The sequence below is a fragment of the Eurytemora carolleeae genome, unplaced genomic scaffold, assembly GCF_000591075.1.
Source record: "Eurytemora carolleeae unplaced genomic scaffold, Eaff_2.0 scaffold219, whole genome shotgun sequence".
Taxonomy (NCBI): Eukaryota; Metazoa; Arthropoda; class Copepoda; order Calanoida; family Temoridae; genus Eurytemora; species Eurytemora carolleeae.
In genome coordinates this window covers 261,797-271,611 of record NW_019396115.1, presented here as the reverse complement: position 1 = coordinate 271,611, position 9,815 = coordinate 261,797, and the positions used below count along the sequence as shown (strand labels likewise).

The 9,815-nt window shown below is 30.7% G+C and overlaps 1 protein-coding gene and 1 long non-coding RNA gene across 2 annotated transcripts in view; both read right to left on the bottom strand.

Annotated features, from left to right (window-relative positions):
* Positions 1-2,004, bottom strand: part of LOC111695372 (uncharacterized) — a 17,747-nt gene extending 15,743 nt beyond the window's left edge. The window contains 4 exon segments of the mRNA XM_023464687.1: positions 9-80; positions 567-633; positions 1,482-1,557; positions 1,849-2,004. The gene's annotated coding sequence lies outside the window, so the exon portion shown is untranslated.
* A 436-nt stretch (positions 2,005-2,440) lies between these two features.
* On the bottom strand, positions 2,441-5,409 carry LOC111695382 (uncharacterized). Its single transcript, XR_002763861.1, has 3 exons — positions 5,256-5,409; positions 2,854-2,900; positions 2,441-2,615 (listed from the first exon to the last, which is right to left on the bottom strand). It is a non-coding gene; the product is annotated as an uncharacterized LOC111695382 (long non-coding RNA).
* Between the last annotated feature and the right edge of the window lie 4,406 nt (positions 5,410-9,815).

The window sequence follows — 9,815 nt, the reverse complement described above, 5'->3', positions numbered from 1 at the left end:
TATCCTACCTAAATGTTGACTCTGCTGGAGTAGAATTTGTTGAATCTCATGAATTGAGAGTTTCTGTTTTATAATTCTTCCTAGAACCATAAATATTACAATAAAATACGGTATCTCACAAAACATCATCATTTCTTGAAAATTCAACAAAATGAATTATCGTCTTCTGTACATACGCTGAGAACCATAAAACTTTAGATTAGGAAGACGACATTTAACTAATCTTTTGTGAAGTGTATTTAATGTTATTATACAGATTTTAAATTGTGGTCCAGTTTTTTTCTGCTCTTAAAATTAACGAAAAATTTAGCTTTATCAAATAAGCGTAAATCGCCTTAACTTCTGCTAAATATACCATATTTAAAATACCACTAAGTTAGACCACATTTAAAACCATTTTTAATTTGTCATGAAACTACTTTCACACATCAAGGGCGATTTGTATTTCATCTTAATCTTACTTGATGAAACACACTGTATCTAAATATTTTCGGAAAAAGTATTTGAATTTCACAATTCTGGGGAAAAATGCATTCTGAGACAGACACGATCGCTTTAAAATCTACCTTCATCGTTGTAAAGATAAAATTCAAATTTTGGTTGAAAAACTTTCTTTATCTGCTCCTCTCTAGCCTGTGTACAATCAAATAATCAATTATTTCGTCCAGCTGCCGGTCACAAACATTTCTTAAAGTATAGCTGCCGGTCACAAACATTTCTTAAAGTAAAGCTAATACCATTACGTATAGCTGCCGGTTAAAATTTGATCCAACGCATGATTCAAATTGTTAAAGATAAAGGAAGGATTTTAATCAGTGATTCAAATTTGAACCGACAGTATGCAGTCATATTCATTAAATTTGGTCCTACCTTAAATACACCCATATACATTAAATGCAAAAAAAGATACATTCAAAATCATCCAGAATGAAATCCTAGGAAACCTAGGAAAGATATCACCCAGGAAACCTTAAATATCACCCAAAAACCCAAGAAACCTTACAGATCACCTTGGAAACCTTGAATATCACCCAGGAGACCTTGAATATTACCTATCTTCAATTTCACACAAGAAAAAACTAAAATTCCATGTGTAAAAGTACCCAGGATAACTTGGATATCATCTAGGAAACTTTGAATATGACCAGAGCTGAAAACTTTAGAAAGGTGGATCTCGAGATCAATGCTTTTCTCCTCTTTTTCTTAATCTCCAGATTAAATATTGCTTGTTCTCCTCATGTTATTAATCTCTGGATTAATTAACAGATCAGGTTAAGGATATCCCATTCTAAAGTTTTCAGCTCAGGACAACAAATATGTTACCCAAAGGCCAAAACCCTTGAACATAATGCTGGAATCAAACCTAAAACATCCCAGAAAACTTTATACATCATCCAGGAAACAATTAGATTTTAAATAATTTTAAAACCAGTGTTTTCTCAATTAAAGTACAATTAGATTTTAAATAATTGATTGATTTCCTTCAGATATTCTTCCTCATATCGTTTTCTGAGTTCACTATCTCCACTCTCTATTATAGTTACACTGGTCACAACACTAAACAGTATAGTAGAATACTCAGGGCTTTACATAGGGTCTCAAGGAAGGGGGGGGAAGTAGAAGGGGTTGGGGTTGGTGATGTAGAAGGGGACAGGGGAGTGGTAAATAGGTGTGTGGGAATTTATTGGATTGAATTTGAAGGATGGTAGGTTATGAACTTGGGAAGGGGGGGGGGTAGATGGTAGGTTTTGAAGAGGGGAGAGGGGGGAGGTGATGGAAGGTTAGAATAGATTCTTGTTTGAGTTCTTTTTCTATAGAAGGAATAGTTTTAGGAAGAATTATTTCTACCTTGAACCTAATATTTGTTTAGGTTGCCTAGTTGGTTTAGGACGCACATCATCTAGCTTAGTTGGTTTTGAACGCACATCATCTAGCCTAGTTGGTTTAGGATGCACATCATCTAGCTTAGTAGGTTTAGGACGCACATCATCAAGGCTTAATCCTATCACTGATTCCAAAATTCATATTTTCATAAGACATGGGACGAATTCTTAGAACACAATGGTATTGGCAACCAACTGAAAACTTATTTTCATTACAGGGCCAACTTTTAGGCAGTTTAACAAGTCTCTCCATCCCCCGGCGAACCGCTAGTTTAATAATTTTACTTATTGAGTTAATTTACGTTGTATTTCGAGAAACAAACGGCGATATCCTGATAACTGTACAACCTGATGTCCATGTGATATTTCAAACCTTGACCATTCGATTTAACAAAATACATATTGAAGGTCTAGATCAGAATATTTATATTTACAAAGTAATATTCATAATTCCAAGCAAATCTGGGTTCACACAATGATAAAAATATAAAGATCAGAAAAAATGTTGCTTTTTTTGGTACACCTTCAAATTTCCACAAGAAAGTTCCATGTTTTTACTTGAGATACCCTGCCAAAGAAAAATGAAAGCTTAATAAGAAAAATATGGAAATATATTCTGCCTTTGTAGTGCCATCCACCCCCTAGGCTTCCCTCCACATTACCAGATCCTGATGGAACAGACACACACACACATAAGCACACAAACAGACATCTCACAACCATTTTGCAAATCTGAATATTCATTAGATAATTCCGAATAATGGAATTCGTTTTGCCTACTTAATAATTTTTTATCAAATGATATAAATTGTTTTTGTGCGCTTCATATTTTTCATGTTGTCTATTTTTGCTGTCATTTTATCTAGATTTTTGCAAATCTTGTTTGTCAGTGGTTATTTTTTTGATTTAAATTTAAATTTTTTAAGTTTAATATCATAATTTTATCATTAAAATGTTTACAAAATCTAACCTTTAATTTCTAGTAAAGCATGTTCTCCTTACATTTAACAAATAGTCCTGAAAAACAAGAATTTAACAAAAATTATATTTCATAATTTTTTATTTAATTTTAGTTGTATAGATTGTGATTGTAAAAATTATAGGTTAAGAAAAATACAAATTACAGTGAACCTGACATTTTCAGTGAAAGACTGAAAAAAAATCTTTTTTTTCTTCGACGAATTCTTTGTAATTAAATTACACATTGCTTAGGTGTCGATACTTTGCAGTTAGTTAAATAATAGTTTCAGGGGAAAAAATGTTTTACGATGTTTTTTTCTAATTGTTTAATGATATGATATAACCTGTTATAAAATATTGTATTTCCCAATATTAGATTTCTAGATTTTTTTCTTTGACCATATTCCCACAATTACTCAATACGGTGCAATGTAGACAATATTCAAGCTATATTTAAATAGATATATGCTTAGAATAAATACTTTCAATAAATTTGTAACATGTTGACGCATTTTACAGTATTTTCTTACTTCCTGAAGGGACTGTTAACGTAACTTTTATTGACCCTTCATGCAAAAATGACAATGCCTGATTTTCAACTATTCCCTTGAAACCTTAATCTGATCAAACATTTGAAAGATACCGTCGTTTTTCTGGCGTTTATTTTGGTAAGTAAGAAATGCGCAAATCACTTTCGCAAATGAAAAAAAAAAAATTTTAAAAACAACAACATTTATATCTAAATCATACTTGGTTATACCAAAGCTTTCAATGGTACCGTTGTAAATTCGCAATTGAGATCTTTGCATGCAGTGTCACTTGAAATTACGCTTACAGTCCCTTTGAACTGACGGCCAATTTACGTTTTTAATACCAATTGTAAAACTATAAACTGGATTAAAATGAATTTTTAAAAAATGAAAATTTTTACGATTGTTAATTTGCTATGATCAAACCCAACTAATCTAGCTGTACTCTTTAAAGAGAGTGATTTGCTAGGCATAGCAGTTGAGCTGAAAGTGTTAAACGTTTCTTCTGCTGACTTAAACAAATATAACAAAAGACTTTATACGCTCTTATTTAAAAATTGTACACCGTAAAAATGTCTCATTGGTATCAAATGACTCCTACAGTTGCACTTTCAGCTTAACTACAATATCTAGCTAGTCACTCCCTTTAAACAAATCATTTAAGATGGGAGATTATAGAATACGATTAAAAATGGCGGGCTTAAATAATAATTAATTTCCATTAAAAACGATGTTTGTCTGAATATTAAACATTTGACAAAAATGCAAAATAATTCCTGGAAACATCTAAACACTGTCTACTATTTACTGTATTTAGGTGTATAATCTCGTCATGGTATCCTACTGCTCCAACTCAATAAGTAGATTTATTTTAACCAGTAAATAGCAAAAACTCCAAGTTAATTTCAAAGCGCGGTTCCTAATTTTTTAAAATTCTGACCCAAAGTTTTTTACATTGTAATTAGAACCAAATTTAGAAAGTTCATGAAGAAAACATATTTTGAAAGAATCTTTGTTATTCGTCAAACTGTAATCACTTAATAAAGTCTTAATCTTAAAGTCGTCTTTGTTTCCCCGTGTTTATTGGGACATGTGGATTTTCCCAATATGAATATAAACATATAAGTGCATATATTTAAATCTTTAAGTCAATTTTAATTTTGAGTTTCCTCTTTGCGAGCAATTCATTAGAAATATTTCCATTTTAAGAACCGTATTTTTATTCAAAGTTTTCTTTAACCGGCAACAACAAGCTATACCAATTTACGAATGTATAAGAGCCAGGGGTATGTAGAGTATCTAAACTCTGTTGCTTAATAAGCATGATCATGTTTAAAATCAAGATTATCTGTTTTGATAATCTATTCAATGGGGTTGTTAATAAAATTTTCATATCTTTATTACAAAATCAACATTACAAAATATCCTTTCATTGTTCTATTTCTTTTTTGTTTATTTCGTATGATGACATTTATTTATGTAAATTAAATGTTTTTTGTTTTTTAATCCTCAGTTATACCCTGAACATTTTCAGAGCTGAAGAAAGTATATAAAATCATAATGTGGATAAAAAATGCATATTTTATATATATAAAATTAAGAAATATTTATATTTATTTTCACAGTGTATAATGATTTATAAATGATGGATGCGTAAAACTGAGGAATATGAAGACGACATTCAAGTAATCTTATGTCTATTTTGTAGTGAGAAACCATAGTTATATACATGTCGATTGAAAACAACTTGTTGAGTGAAATGTGTCTGAGTACACTACACAATTATTGTGTTTAATATTTATAGAACTATTAAAAAACATAACTTGATTCTAACAGTCGTCATCCCCCCCCCCCTAGTTTATGATTCCCACCATATAGTTACCGTTCAATAGTTAAATTGAAATCTCCAAGTTTTCTTCACTCGTTTAACATAAAGGTTGTTGAACGCGTGAATGCAGCAATTATATTATTTGGCGCAGATTCCAGGAATTGTAGATAATGTCACTTTGCATGTCTTGCAGGCATTGTATTCGAGTTTTTCTGAAATATCTTTATTAGATTTTTATTACTATCGGATATGGAGGTTGTGAAAAAAGTAACGTTTATTATATATGCGGGATCAGAAACGTAGGAAATATTATACATATTCATGGAAAGCTATAGAATTTTCAAGACTGGGTTGACTTACAAGTGTCTAAACGCATTTGGCTTCTCGTCACTTACTCACTTATCTTTCTTTTGTAGCCCCAGAGATCTTTTTGGAACTGAACCATAAAGCACTAGTTTTATAGCTTCAATGATAAGAACTAGTTAGCCAAATTTTCATCGATTTTTGCGTAAGAGTTATCAATTCCATCTTTTTTCTAAGATAAGTACAAAGAACTGTTAATCTCATTTGTCATTATTCTGTTACTTAAGTTCAAGGCATATTATGTAATGTAGGCATAATTAACCGTAGAAATTATTCAGTTGGTTTTAAAACTTCTCATTACTGGTAAATCCTACAGAAAATAATTGAACAAACCAAATTCAAGGATAATAGTTTACTCAACTTATAATAAACTTTACTTTAAATGTTCAAAATAACATATAACAATAATGTGATTAGTATCTCTTATAAAGGTACAAAATTGCGTAACTTGTAAAAAATAGACAAATGTAAGAAGGGGGGGGGGATTCGAAGAAACAAAACTCAAAACTCAAAAAAAAACTGTAAACACAAAATAAAAAGTAGCAAATCTCTAGGATGTATAAGAAAGAAAGAAAAATAACCTCCCTCCAATTCCTTTACTAAATTAATGTTAAAGGCCAAAAAAAATATAAACTTGTTTTACATTCCCCAATAACAACTCGAAAAACAAAATCACAAGGCCCCCTCCATCTTTATTAGGCAAAAATAACCCCACCAGAATTTTGCATTTAATGACAAGACCCTGCAGAATTTTGCAACAGTTGATACATGTTTAACTTAGAAAATACATACAAGAAGGTTTTTGATAAGAGCTGTAAACATGTAACTCAGTCATTCATTAATTGTATTTATTAATTAATATTCAGTTAAATATCACATTTAAAGTTTTAAAACCAAACAGATTTGGGNATTTTTTAGAGGGGGCAATTTCGGGGGGGGGACCCTTTGTACACTCCGACTTGACAGCTTGTGAAGGCCCAGTCAGGACTCAATCCCGTGTCTTGTAAGTCAATTTTAGACTTCCTCGGTCGTTTCCCATTCTTATAGGGCAGTTTTGAAAAAATAACGTTAAACATTTGTAATGTGCAAAAAATGTTTAAATTTGCTAAAGATATCTAAGAAAGAAAATTAACTCCGAAAAATGCGCGGGTAGCATATCAACTTTAGAATTAGTTTTATGGATAGCCCCCCCCCCCCTTCATAAGCAATTAATTTTTATTATAAAATACTTTTAAAAGTGAAATAAAATATATTCAGAACATTGCAAGTTTAAATTTTAAATTAAATTATTTGATTAGAAAAAAAATTAGAAGGATTTTCAAAAATATGATATAAAATATATTGATTCCGATTTTTCGGTAGGGGAGAGGGGGCCAGCGAGGCCACTTTTGTAAAGTCCTAAATTTAGATTATAATCATTCATATGTTCTCTAAAAGTGTCACGCAATGGGTGTGACTTCAACTGCGTCTTTATTTTTAGTGAAATCGAATTTTTAGAAGTTCTCTTTCGTAACAGTCCCGTAATATGTATATTCTAAATATTTTGGTTCCCCAATTTTAAAAACAGGTATTTCTCCCTTTTTTAATGTTTTGTAGGGTACCAGAAGCTGGCTCTGTAAACAAAAGTAAAATCTAATTCAATATTTCTATTGTTCACGTTGTTTAGAATTTAATTCTTGAGATTTTATTGTGTAATTAAGTAATTAAATTATAATTCTTTATTGAACATATTTTAACTTTCTAAATTCCAAAATGCCACCTAGAAAACATTAATCTTAACTCAATTAGACACAACATTTTTTCGAACGAAGAATAGAAAATAAATAGTAACATTTTTTATACAAACCCTTTGATTGAAACCGCGCAGTTGCACAGCCTAATTTAAAATTGCCCTTTAATCCTATCATGAACGTCTAAATTTTATTATATGAAAATGAAATTTTAAAAAGTTTGTGAAATTATGTACCTTCATGGTTGGCTGATGTTTTAAATATAACACCGACCAGCCACCTAGAGATATTTTTTAACTTTAAAATTTTACATTACCCCGGCTTTACAAAATATACTATTTAGGGGGAAGAAATTTTATTTTTAAATACTCATTAGAGGGAAAGGATATGGATACATGGACATATATGGATACAAGTATATGGGAAGGAATGGATAAGAAGAAAATGGATTGGAGTAAATAAGGATAAAAAGTATATGATAGGGAGTATAAGGACAAGAAGTAAATGGAAAGGAATATATAAGAATAAAAAAGTAAATGGGTAGGAGTGCTACAGTCAAGAAGTATATATGGGAAGAAGTGTATAAGGATAAGAAGTATATGGGAAGTGTTTATCAGGATAAAAAGTATATGGGAAGTGTATATACAGAAGAAAGTATATGGGAAGTGTATGTAAAGAAGAAAGTATATGGAAAGTGTATATAAAGAAAAACGTATATGGGAATTGTATTTATGGATAAAGAAGTATGTGGGAAATGTATATAAAGAAAAAGTATATGTTAAGTGTATATAAGGATACAAAGTATATGGGAAGTAGTGCACGTGTACAAGGTAAGAATTATATATCATGGTAAGAATATCGTGGGAAATGTATATGGAATAAAAAGTAAAGGGGATAAAAAGTTTATGGGAAGTAAATATCAGGATAATACGTATATGGGAAAGAATAAAAAGATACGAAGTGTAGGGAAGGAGTATGTAAGGATGATAAAAAGTATATGAGAAGTAGTGCTACGGATGAGAAGTATATGGGAAGTTTGTATGAGATAAGAAATAATGGGAAAAAGTGTGTATGTAAGGATAAGGAAAGAAGTATATGGAAAGGAGTATACATAAAGGAAGAAATATATATGGGAATATGTATGAAAATATTACATTACATTCAAACATCTGGTTTCCCATGAATGAATTACACACAATGAAAGAAGACTTCACTCCCGTGGTGCGCGGTTCTTTATATCTATACGCGCGTTAAGTTGAATTGTTCACAGGTTTGAAGGGGAGCGCATACTGCGGGAAACCACCTAGATTCTAACTTTTTCCCACGCGGGAAATCACCTTCTATCTGTCTAATTATCTATATATTCATCTATCTGTCTGACTATAAATCTATCTATCTATAATATATCTGTCTAATTATCTATTTATCTATGTATCTATCTTTCTGTTTATCTATCGACCCATCTATCTGTCTAGCTAATAGCTATCCATTCTATCTTTCTATGCATATATCTAGCTATCTGTTTATCTATCTATATATCTATCGATCCATCTATCCATTAATCTATCTATCTATCTATCTATCTATCTATCTATCTATCAGTCGCTCGTCTTTCTATTTGTCTATGAACTCCTCTAATCTGTTTTTTTCAATCTTTTAATTATCCGGTTCAACAAGCAGAGAAGAGTTCTGTCCAATCTATCCTTTATGTATTTTCTATCCTTTCTATCCTTTCTATCCTTCCTATCTTTTCTATCCTCTCTATCCTTACTATTTTGTTATCCTTTCTGTCCTTTCTATCCTTTGTATTTTTTCTATCCTTTCTATCTTTTCTATCCTTTCTATTTAGTCTAACTTTTCTTTCTTTTCCATCCTCTGTATCCTGTCTATTTTTTATCCTTTGTTTCTTTTCTATCCTTTGTATTTTTATTAGCCTTTTTATCTTTTCTATTCTTTCTGACCTTTCTATCCGTTATATTCTTTCTATCCGTTATATTTTTTCTATCCGTTATATTTTTCTATCCTTGATTTGTCTTTTCTATCCTTTCTATCCTTTCTATTCTTTCTATCCTTTCTATCCTTTCTGTTCTCTCTATCCTTTCTATTCTTTTTGTCCTTTCTGTCCTTCTCCTTTCTATTCTTTCTGTCCGTTCTATCCTTTCTGTCCGTTCTATCCTATCTGTCCTTTATATCCTTTCTGTCCTTTCTTTCCGCATTGAACTCAACATCTAGGAAGTTGCGAATAACAATAAAGATAAGCCCACTAAAAAACGTCATTATAAAAGGTTTCCTCTATTCTTTAATCGAAAACTAATAAAACACAATATTTTCATGACCGAAACAGAAGAAAAAATTCCAACTTTTTGTTTTAATTCATTTGATTATTTCATCACTTGCATTACTATACGTCACTTATGCTAATAGGTTAAAACATGCATATTGTATGTATACTGAATTTTATGTATTTTTCAAATATAAAATAATAATATTTCTTACTTTATTGATAAATCAGTTTTGTGTA